At 45.7% G+C, this 12,231-nt stretch overlaps 1 pseudogene; it reads right to left on the bottom strand.

Annotated features, from left to right (window-relative positions):
• Nucleotides 1–269: 269 nt before the first annotated feature.
• Nucleotides 270–1,622, bottom strand: LOC102008791 (annotated as a pseudogene).
• Nucleotides 1,623–12,231: the final 10,609 nt, after the last annotated feature.

Below are 12,231 nucleotides of genomic sequence, written 5' to 3'. Positions count from 1 at the left end.
TGGTCCCATCTACCTAGTTGCAAATGGCAGGATTTTATTTTATTTTATTTTTTTCTCCTAGGTGCTGGGGCATTTATTTCACAACAGAACCACTGGAAACCAGGCCTGGGGCACACAGGGCTCCAGATGTACTGGGACACGAGGTGATGAGCATGACGATCAGAGCTGGGGTCACGGGCTCTGGGTGGCCCTTCTGGTGTCTACAGAAGCCGTGGTAGGAAGGGACCTAACTACCTGGGCCCAAGGCCTGGATGTGGGCCTGCCTCGGCCTACTTGCTTAGGGAGTTTCTGAAGTTCCGGCCGGCGACCTTGGCCTTGCTGCCCAGCTCCTCCTTGATTCTGAGGATCTGGTTGTACTTGGCCAGGTGCTCAGATCGGCATGGTGCACTGGTCTTAATCTGCCCCGTGCTAAGCCCCACCACCAGGTCAGCGATGAAGGTGTCCTCCGTCTTCCTGACTGGTGGGACCCCATGGTGCCCTAGCCACTGGACTGCGCCAGCTTGCACATCTGTAGGGACTCAGTCACCAAGCCAATCTGGTTGATTTTCACAAGAAGGCAGTTGAAGGCCTTTTCACTCATGGCCTTGGAGATGCACTTTGTGTTGGTCACTGTGAGGTCATCACCCACCACCTGGATGCTGGCACTGGCTGTGAATTTCTACCAGACCACCCAGTCATCCTGGTTGAAGGAGTCCTCAATGGACACCACTGGATAGTCCTTGATGAAGGACTTGTAGAGGTCGCCCAGTTGGTCGGGTGAGATGTACCTGCTGGGGTCGTCAGGGGACTTGAAGTCCAGGTTGTACTTCCCTGACCTGAAGAACTGGGGCATGGCCACATCCATGCCGATGACCACTTTGTCTGTGTAGCCAGCCTGCCTGGTGGCATTCTTCAGCAACTCCAGGGCTTCCTTATTCTCCAGGATGTTGGGCATGAAGCCGCTTTCTTAGCCCACGCTGGGGGAGTCCTTGCTGTACTTCTCCTCAGTGACGCACTTCAGGTTGTGGTGGACCTTAGCCCGGATGTGCATGGCCTCCTTGAAGCTGGCTGCACCCACAGGCAGGGCCATGAACTCCCACATGGCCAGCTTGTTGCTGGCGTTGATCACATTGAAGGCAGGGACCAGCAAGATGACCTCGGTGTTGCCCACTAGGTCGGCAGTGTGGCGGTACAGGAGCACCCCATTCTCCATCGCCATCCTTGCACACCGTGAGGGACACCTCCATGTTGGCTTTGACCCCAAACTTGGATTTGTGCTCCGTCCCATGCATCTGGATCATCAGCTTGTCAATCTTCTCCTGCTCCACGATGTTCAGTTTCTTGCTAACCAGGGCAGGTACAATAGTTGTATTGATGTGCTCCACAGCCTTTGACACACCCTTGCCCAAGGAGTGGGTCTTGCCATTGTCATGAAGCTCCAGGGCCTCATAGATGCCAGTGGAGGCCCCACTAGGCACAGCAGCTTGGAAGAGACCTTTGGAAGTGTAGAGGTCAACTTCAACAGTGGGGTTCAGGTGAGAGTCAAAGATCTCCTGGGCATGCATCTTGAGAATAGACATGTTGGATTTCTGGCTACCGGATCTCATTGCCCAGGAAGAAAGGAGAGGATGTTACAGACACCAAGAGCTGTGCATTAAAGTCAGGATTTCATTCTTAATGTCTGAATGGTAGCCCATTGTGTGTATGTATCACACTGTATTTATCCATACAGCAGTTGCTGAACACTCAGGACATTTCCATTTCTTGGCTGTCGTGAATGCTACTGTAATGAATATGGGAGAGAGGATGTTACACAAACGTTTTTTCATAGGAAATATGTACATGGCCAACAAGCACAAAGATGCCACTGACTATCACAGAAAGAAATGCAAATCAGAACCACACTGGGGTACCATTTCATAGCCACTAGTATGAAGAGAACCCAAAGAACAAATAGTAACAAATGTTGCTGATCATGTGGAAATATGGGGCCCCTCATACCTGTTGGCAAGAATGGTGCAGGCCCTTTGGAAAGTAGCCCGATGTTTCTCAAAATGCCACGCACAGTGTTACCTCCTGACCCATCAGTGCCACTCGTAGGTTATGCCCAAGAGAAGTGAAAACATGTCCACAGGAAAAGTTTTACATAAAAGGTTATGATTATTATTCATAATCATCAAACAATGGTAGCAACTCAAATGTGCACCAATAGATGAACAGATAGAAAAAGGGTGGTGGGTCAGTCTCTCCTTACTTGTGGTTTCACTTTCTCAGGTTCCAGTTACATCTGATCAACTGAGGTCTGAAAATATTAAATGGAAAACTCCAGAAATAAGCAATTCATAGGTTTTCAGTTGTCATCCTGAGTCACATGATGAAATCTCAAGCAGTCCCACGCTCCATACCACCTGAGATGTGAGTCACTCCTTTGCCCAGTTTTTTTGTGTTATGTGCACTACTGGCTCATTAGCCTCTTGATAGCCAGCTCAGTTATCAGATTAACAATTGCAGAATCACAGCACTTGTGTTCAAGTATTCTACTTAAGAGCTTCAAACTACAAGACTAGTGATGCTGGCAATTTTATTACAGTCTATTGTTATAAGTGTCTTATGTCATTACTAGTTATTGTTGTTAATCTCTTACTATACTTTATTCATAGATATATATTTACAGGAAAACAATGTACTGTAGGAAGGATTCAGGACTATCTGCAGTTTCAGATGTCCATGGGGGTGGCTCTTGGAATATATCCCCTGTAGATGAGTGAATTCTAGTGTATATCCTTATGATAGAATATCATTGAGCAATTAAAAAAAAAAAAGTACTGATACCCACTACGATGTTGACTTTCAAAATATGCTGTGAAAGAAGCCAGACCCAAAAAACCGTGTATCATATCATTCCATTTGGGTGAAATGTCCGGGATAGGGGAACCTACAGAAACTAGATTAGCGAAGTCAGAAAAGGAGACAATGGCAAAAGACGAGAAGGATGCACCGTATGGAATGGAAGGCACAGAAGAGAAAGTGTAAGTACTGGGACTGAATGCTTTGCAAGCTCATCTCTAGGATCCCAGGAAGTGGCTTCCTACACCTAGCCTCTAATTCGGGTATAGCAGCATGGGGTGGTGAGGAAATCCCCTTAATGGCTACAGCTTTGTTCTTTAAGCCCAGCCCAGCGAGGTAAACCGTCTGTCTTTCCCTGGAAGCAATTCAGTTTAGAGAACCTCTTACCGACCATGTCATTAGGGGGCCGGCATGGCAGAGACTAGATTAATTTAATAGGCTTTTGTATAGCGTCTATCAGCATCCATACAGGGGCAGTGCCGTACAGAAGTGGCAGCCGGCGATGTGCAAAGCGTGTGACGAGCAGGAGATCAGTGCACAGCAGAAGGGAGTCGAGGGCCGCTGATCTGTGTTGAATAATCACAGCCTCCCCTCAGGCCCCAGTGCCGTGGCAGAGGAGAGGGTCTTTAAAGTTGAAGCACTCCTGCTGGAGAAGATAGGTAGCTTCATCCCTGGGGCGAGCGATGACAGAGGGACTGCCGGTCTTGGGCAGGCATCCGGATTAAAAAGTCTTTGAGTGGCAGATGTGATATGTGCATTTTGCTTAATCCTTTTTGTCCTGAGGCCTGGGGCGGCTCAGTGATGTTTATGAGATCTGAGAAAGGGGGTGGCGAGGAGTTGGAGACCCCAGGGTACAGCAGCAACAGTGAGATTTCTGGGACTTCGATGTAAGGGGACACCGGGACCAAAGGTCCTGGAATCGATAGCAGGAGAAGAAAGCCAGGCAGGAGTTAGCAAAGGTGAGGGGTTTAATTCAGGATGGGAGGGCTGGCAGCCGGAGTTAGTGGAGAGTGGGGACTTCTGAATGGCAGCTGGAGGAACGGGTCTTTCTGATCTGCTGGGAACGGCTAGGGATGGAAACCAGTTTGGGCACGGCGGGCGAAGCAGAAGGGACTCACTGCAGCCAGAGACAGGGGTTCAGGGGTCATCTAGTTACATCTGAGGTCCACAGAAGTGACACGTCCCAGACATTAGTGACAGGAATCCTAGGCTCAGGACTTTACTCTGTTGCTGTCTCTCCCCGGAGAGGGTGAGGCTGCAGCTGTCCACTTCAACTGATGTCCACAGGAGCCCAGCTGATTACAGACCACAGGCCACATTCTCTAATGACTGTATTGGTGACCAGGATGGTATTTGGATCTCCATCTGCTCAACTGAAGTCATTATGTGCACATGGCTGTTAATTCCCGAGCATCCTCAGTAGCTGCAGCATGGGACCCAAGCCATGGGATGTTGGCGAGGATGAGTATTTAGAGAGAAAACAACAGGTGGAATGTGTGGCTCCTGGAGCTCCCCTGTTCTTGGGCAGCCTCAGGCCTCTGGGTTGATGAGTGTGGGGCCCATGGGATTCTGTCATGACTGGGCATTGCTGCCTGTGATAACTTTATTTACACAAAGGAGCTGGTTTGGTTCCAGCGTGGGCTTTAGTAAACACGTACAGCAAGCTACCACTTGACTTTCAACTGCAGGCACCCCTCAGCATAGGCACCGGTCTGCAGGTATGGCTGAATCAGAGATGAGATCATTGTAGGCATGAGCAAGCAGAACAATATTTATTATCTTTATCGTGTTTCTCAGTTGTGTCTGCAGGCAAAAGCTTTAAACTGAAAAAGAGAAAGAAAAGAAAAGGAAGAGAAGAGCTAAGTTTCACATGAGGCACATAATTTTTGTGAGGTTACAGCTTCAAATCATTAATGTCAAACCTAGGAGGCGCTGTGACATAAGACATTTCAATCACATAGGAAACTAGACATGTTGTTCATAGTCACCCGGTTTGTCTATTGGCTTTTGATGCATGGTTTCGTGTTGACTCTGGATTATTGATATATATGTTCTGCCCAAACTGGCTTACTCAAAGGTAGTGAGCTTTGCTGACAGACAACAAAAGAATAAGATCTTTTTTTTAAATAAAAAGAATATGCCATCTTAGATGAGAAAGAGAAACAATAAATGACATGGCTGAGGTCAGGGAATACACAGGCTTCGCCTACTTCTGTGGATCCATGACCAAGAATTTAAGGCAGCTCCATCAAGGGAAGACATAGCTATCAAAGGGAGCCGGGCAGGCTGGGCTAGATATTAGTTTGATGGGAGAATATCTCTCAGTTGGGCTCATCCTACTCAGGGATAAGATTTGAACAATGATTACCTTAGTCACTAATTGACTGTACCTCTCACTATGGAAGGCAAAATGTGAGAATTGATTGAAAGATATCACTAGGGGTCACAGAAAAGAGGATGCAAGGAAAATGACTTGAATCCCACAAATGTGCTGGATCTTCACTGGAGAGAGGAAAGGACGCTTCCAGAAACAGGTCAAATTTTCAGAAACAGCTGGGAGAGGCAGTACCGTAGCAGAGGGCTGTGGATGGCCGGCACAAGTCCTCCTGCAGCAGGTAAGACAGCAGAGGGCGACAAACCTTGAAGCCTGGAATTACCAAGCCCCGAGGAAGACGGCATCTGAGGTACAAGTGGCAGGGCTGTCCCTGCGAGTTTCCCAAGGTGCTGGGTTAGGCACAGCAGCGGTGTGTTGGGTTCAGACCTCTGCCAAAGGTGGTTCTCGCTGGACGCAAACATGAGGGGAAGGAGTTTGCAGGACCAGGCTTTCTGGTCTCAGCGATTTGCAGTGAGAGATGGGAGAAGCATCACTGTAGCCCTGTACTAACTGTCTACCCTCAGGTCTGAAAGTGGGGCCACTGTGCCTCGGAGCCTGCACTCTGGATGTTGGAAGCAGCTCTTAAGGGGAAATGGAAGCTCAGGATGCGTGGGAAGGAAAAAGAAAGCTCTCTTAGAAGACATACCCAGATCTGTTGTGCAGCATTGTGGTGGATTAACTAATGGTCAACTTGGAGCACCCAGTTGAACTGAGTCAGCGTGGAGCTGGGTGTGAAGGCCCACCTGAGGACTGTTTCCAAGCACACCAGAGCAGAACTGGAAGGGGAGTTGGTGCTTTTGATTCTCCTGGAAAAGCTTGTCACTCTGCTCTTCCTGATATGAACTTGGCTGTTGTCATCATTGGAAGAGCCTGAATCCTCGCTGTCGTTGAGGATGGCTTCAGGGTAGATCTGGTCCTCACCTTGAGCATTGCTTCGTGGCTCCAATGCAGATCTGTCAGCCTGCTGGCACAGGTCCTTTGCCCCTCTGGCACAGACTTTCTATCTTCACCACGGATCTTTGGGCCTTTCCAGTGCAGAACCGTGATACAGACTTGCATGAGACGTTGTTGCGGGCTCTAGGCCCCCAGCTGGACTTCTGGAGGACATTGCCATGGGCTGTAGGTCTTCATCTGGACCCATGCAGTGCATTTCCATGGGATCCAGGCCCTCAGCTGGATTCTTTGGGTCTCTAGTGTGTGGACAGATTTCCTGCACTCTTCTGTATTTGACTTTTTGGGTGACTAAGTTATGTGTCTGTAACATAACTTATCCTGTAAGTTATGTGTCCTGTATTAAGTCTATTCACTTGCAAACCCTGATTACAACAAACATGATGTTTATAGTTAATAATAACATATCATAATATTCTTGAAAATTGATGACATGTAGATTTGACATTTCACTGCTAAAATATGTGAGCTAATAAATATGTGAATTAGCTTGATTTAACCATTCCACAATGAATACATATTTTAAAATGACATAGTGTACATGGTAAATATATACATTTTTGCCAATTAAAAACGGCCATATAAATCAATCAATGAATCAATCAATCAAACAAACAACAAAAGACTTAGTACTTGCGATGACTGCTGCCCACTTCTAATCACGCAGTGTATAAGTTGTGCTTCAACTAACCATGCAGGGAAAAGTCTCCCAGCTGAACGTAGCTTACAGCCAAGGACATTTCTCACAGATCCACGCATTTCCCTCTTCAGACAACCCCGGCCTCTGTGATGGTCTTTGGCAACACGGCCCACTAATTGTAGGAATCAAATTTGTCCTAGAAAGCTGAGAGGTCTTTCATTTCCTAAATTTTGTGCCTATGAAACTAGTGCTAAAATAACTAAATATGTCATATCGAATCTTTGCAATTTCTAACAAGATGATTTTCACGAGAGAGTTCGAAGTTGGAAGAAGCTCCATCCATCCCGTTGAGAGGAAAGATAAGGGACAGCTGCAGCAAGAACCTGAGTCCCGCTTCCTCTCTTTTTAAAAATTGGACATAACCAGAATTCAGCTTCAGAACGCTGGACTTTGGACTTACAAGGGAGACATAATTTGCTTTAGAAATTTATTTTCTTTGGGCCTTTAATTTGCAGGACAATTTAGTCCATGAAATCAAATTTCTCTATAAGTCTGTAATAATAGAGAAATATTTTAATTATTAGAATAGTTTTATGTTGTCAATAAACCCGAGGTATAATTGAAAACTATAGTGATTTATCTTTTACTGTAAATTACATTATGGTAAAAGATACATTACTCTCTGTAAAAATCTTCCTTGCTTCACACAATTATCCTGTCACTCTTCTCACTGTACAAATCATTCTTGGAGCCCTCTTTGGTGAATGCCTTTAGTTGTGCTGTCCTGGCTGCCCAGATGTCCTGAATCTATTCAAAATGTTTACTTTTCATGCCCATTTTTATTTTAGGGAAAAGCCAGAAGTCACAGTTTGCCAGATTTAGTGAGTAAGGTGGCTGAGGACACATATTAATATTTTTATATCTGATGACTGAGGTAGTGGTGTTCATATATATGTATATACTGTCATACAATGGGATAAATGTGTTTGAAGCAAGGGGGAACATTACAAGGGGGATGAGTGACAACATGTCTTTTACTGTAATACATTTGCAAAATTTAAACATTCATCATTTATCTCAATCACACCTTGTAATTTCAGAACTTCCAATGAGCTATACTGGATATATTTTGGTACAGAAAATAGAAGAGAAAATAAATTTTCAAATCTGGACCCTTGATTCATATACAGGAAGATTCATTTGTGAACCTTCTGGTGGCTAAATCTACCCAGGAGGGTCCCCAAAAGAACAGCGGCAGGCGGTGCTGTGAACGTGGAACGGCACTCCCTGCGGGTGGCTGCCTTCCCTGCCTCCATGTACCTGTGTGGGAAATTTCCGTGGAAAACCAACCTTAGCTCCTCCTGCCTTCTGTGATGGTGAATTTGGTCTCCATTCTTCACTCTCTTGGGATCCACCTGCTTGCTGAGTAGGTCATTCCGTTTTGCAGAATCAGATGCACGGTAGGTGAGGAGAGTGGGTCCTGTCCACCCCGGAGACGCCATGTTACGCAGTGCTACCCATAGCTGTGAGCTCACTGCATCCAGCGAAGCCAGTTAGCTGGCCCGTTTGGACAGACACTGGGGTCGCATCCTAAGGCAGTTTTAGATCAGTGCTTTCCGTCTGTTGGACTCAGGTCTATCTCTTGATCCTCTTTTCAATAGAAAAATCATAGTGTGCACATTGCATGAATGACCCTCTGGAGTTTGGTTCTGACTTCCCATTAGGAGAGGAACAAAAAGATTAGGGTGGAGGAGACTTCTAGAGTACTTTCCAGTGTGATTCTTTTGATAGTAGAGAAAACTGATGACTAAAAGAAATTCCAGGTCTTACCCCGAACTGTCATCTTAAGACTTCTATCCTGGGAAGGCTGCCAGTTGCTACAGGACTTCCGACTGTCCACCCTTGCTTCCTGCCCACCTAGACCCCAGGGTGATGTGGCTGGTCCAAGCAGAGGTTCATTATACCCTGCTCCCTGCGTGGACCAGGCTAGACAGAGACCCTTCTCCTAACCCAACTTTTCCTTCTGTTTCCTCCTTTATATGCTCTGCCCCTAACTTTCCATCCAGAAATTCTTTGGTTGACCCCACCACCTTATAGGTCTTTTTTTTTCTTTCTCCTAATGCCTTTTATTTTAGTTTCATCTTTGGGTTCCTAGTAGGTCTATGATTTAAATATAGAAAATATCTAGGTTAATTTGTTACATTAAGTTTCTACATTAAAAATTTTCTAGGGTTCATATGACAGCGTGCTCTCCTTATATTATATTTTTATAAGGAAAAATGTGAAAAGCTACTTATTTATTTCAACAGTTTTTTTCTGCCTACTGTGTATAACTTATTATCTCTGTTAGGTATGAGAGATGCTGTTATATTTTCTCCTGGGTGTTAGGTATGTGGAATACTGAAATGAAAGTCACAAGCCCAGTTGTCAATAACCTAACGCTTCTGGAAAGAAAGAACATGTGAAACAAAACTAGCAAATATCACAAAAGTGGCAGGATAGGGGCCTAACGAGGCTGCACTTTGTGTATGGAAGGAAATGAGGAGGGCCTCAAGCTTGGGACGATAAGATGGAGCAGCTGGTCCAATTGGTTGAATTACATGCAGATGATCGAGCTTCATGTGCATGTTTAATTTTCACATTTTACACTTTCATAGTGTAGGGTTCAGGCTCCAACATCTTACGCTTGGATCGTGGTAAACATACTTGGACAGCGTTTTCTGGGGGAAGCTCCTCTGTGTCCCTTGATTTTCTTCCACAGACACGCAGTGACCGGTGCTGCAGGCGGCAGGAGCCCTCACTGGCTCGTAAGAGCAGGGATGCCCCCTTCAGCTCCCCCCATTAATCCCTCCAGGAGTGGGTGGTGACACCAGTAATTCTGAACTCAGCCCTCGACATCTAAGGGACTGCTCCCATCTCAGTGTGTCCCAGGAGTTTGTTAAAAGACAGATTCGGAGTCCGACTTTCTGGCAAACTGTGAAGATGCTGATTTTCAGACCACACTTTTAGTAGCAAGGACTTACGTGTGTGTGTGTGTGTGTGTGTGTGCACTTACCGTGATTTTGGAGAACTGCTTTTGTGGATCTTTACAATCTGGTTATCAAGAGTCTCCTCTGCACCTGAGAAGGCTTCCTAGGATATGCAATATGGGTAATTAGCCTATAGAGGGAGTAAGTAAGGATGGCCAATCAAGTATCCTTCCCTTCTCCTGGGACTTACCATGTTCTCCATGTCATGCACAAGGTGCCCACAACTGTCATGATAAGTCCTATACATTTGCGGAAACTAAGACACAGAGTGGTGGAGTGTGGTGGTGCATGCCTGGATTGCAGTCCCAGCCACTGAGACAGGAAGATTGCAAGTTTGAGACCAGCCTGAGAAAATTAGCGAAACTCCATCTAAAAAAAAATTAAAAATACCTCAGGCTGCAGCTCAGTGGTATGGTGTCCCTGTACTTGAGTCCCTGTACTGCCCTGCCCAGAGCATAGAGTTAATTTTTCTTGCCCAAAGTCATATTGTATACGCCCAGGATTAGAACCCAAGTAGTCTGGGACAAGGGTCCAGTACTGTGGTTTTCTGTCTCTCAACTATAGTACTCTGACCGCAGGACTCACTCATGGTTGACCCTTGGTTTTAAAGAAAAAAGTCATGTTGAGCCCCATGGGAAGGGTTATGCCTTTCCTCTGAGACCTAAGTTCTTCTTCCTTTCTCCTTTAAAATAATCTATATTTAAACCAGTTAAAACAAAAATTATCACAGCCAAATTTGAAGTCCATGTTATATTTATTTTTTCCCATTCCCTAAATAAACCTTTAATCCTTCAAAGTAGAAAAAGGGAGGGGGGGCAAGCAAATGTACTAGTCTGCCCCAACTGCCATAACAGAGCACCATACTCTGGGTGACTCAACAACAGAAATTTATGTTTTCATATTTATGGAGGCTTGAAGTCCACAATCAGAGTTCTAGCGTGGAAACCTTCCTTGAGATTTTCTAGAAATTTGCCTCTCTGGTGAGATATCACTTTCTGGCTTGTGGACAGAGCCTTCTGGCTGTGACTTCATATAGTAGAGACACAGAACATGCTTTTTGGTGTCTCTCCTCCTGCTCCTGCTTCTCCTTCTCCTTTTCCTCCTTCCTGTCTCCTACCCTTCCTGCTCCCTCCTCCCCTTCCTTCTCTTCCTCATCATCTTCTTTTTTTCAGGGAGATCTCAGTGTGTGGTTTAGCCTGGACTTGAACTGACTGTGTAGACTAGGATGACCTCAAACTTGCAGCAGTCCTACCTCAGCGTCCTGAGCGCACCACCACTCCCGGTTGGTGTCTCTTTTTATAAGGATACTCGCTGATCCTCTGTGAGGCCTCACGCTCATGGCCTTATCAAATCCTAATTAGCTCCCCCAATTCCCATCTGCAACTACTATCAGGTCAGACATTAGGGCTTCAACATATAGATATGGGGCACACAATTCAGGGTACACAAACAACTCAGTGCTGCTGGTGGATTCTCTGTATGTTCTGGGCCCAGAAAAATCTGTTCCTCAGAGCAATCACCCTGACCCAGAGTAGGAGAGCAATGGCACGCAGCAGGAAGCATGGCACATGTGACAACAGCATCTTCACGGAACTTGAATAGAATGTCCCAGCTACTCTAAGGCCTGGTGAAGAGAGGGAAGTATGTATGTGAGTCAGGCGAGAGGATATACTTTTACTAATTTCACAAGTGAGGAACAATAATTTGGAGTGGATACCTGAAGGTACAGCTTCCTTCCTCCCAGATTCCATCTTCTCAGTTTAGTCAAAATTGAAATAACCTAGCCTGAGGGAACATACGTTCTGCAAGACAGCCTGCACAAGAAATGAATGTTCCCTTAATCAGTTTTGCTGAGAGGAAAAATGGAGATTGGAACAAAATTCTGGATTTTGTGAAACAATTAGAAGATGGTAACTTTTTGTTTTTCCAAACATATTTTGTACAAGACTGAAGTGTCAGCATGGGATCCATTCCACTGTACTTCTCTGGAAACTTAGAATTTCAAGATGCCACCAGGACACTTTGCTCTCATTTGGGCCAATGTGTCTCTTCCTTAGGACTCTCTGGGCTTGGGCTGAGAAGGCTGAATAGTATTCCTAGCTACCAAAGCTGAAGAGAGAACAACTAGAGCACTGGAAGCCACATTGTCTGAAGTCAGCCAAGGGATGGAATTGGGTGAAGACGGGTGAAGGATGGGATGTACTGTAGCCACTCCCAGTTCGTAAATCAAAGTCTAAAGCATGGAGCTCAGTGAGGGTTTTTAAAATGTTCATCAAGATAAAATGAGGTAATCAGGGCTGGCTTTCATCCACAATAACTGGTGTCACACAAAAAGAGATCAGGACACAGACACACACAGAGGGAAGACCACAAGAAGGAGAAGATGGTGGTCCAGAAACTGAGGAGAAGGC

This window comes from Chinchilla lanigera, unplaced genomic scaffold (assembly GCF_000276665.1).
Source record: "Chinchilla lanigera isolate Chin_1 unplaced genomic scaffold, ChiLan1.0 scaffold00046, whole genome shotgun sequence".
In the NCBI taxonomy this organism is placed as follows: domain Eukaryota; kingdom Metazoa; phylum Chordata; class Mammalia; order Rodentia; family Chinchillidae; genus Chinchilla; species Chinchilla lanigera.
This window is presented reverse-complemented; position numbering and strand designations above follow the sequence as displayed.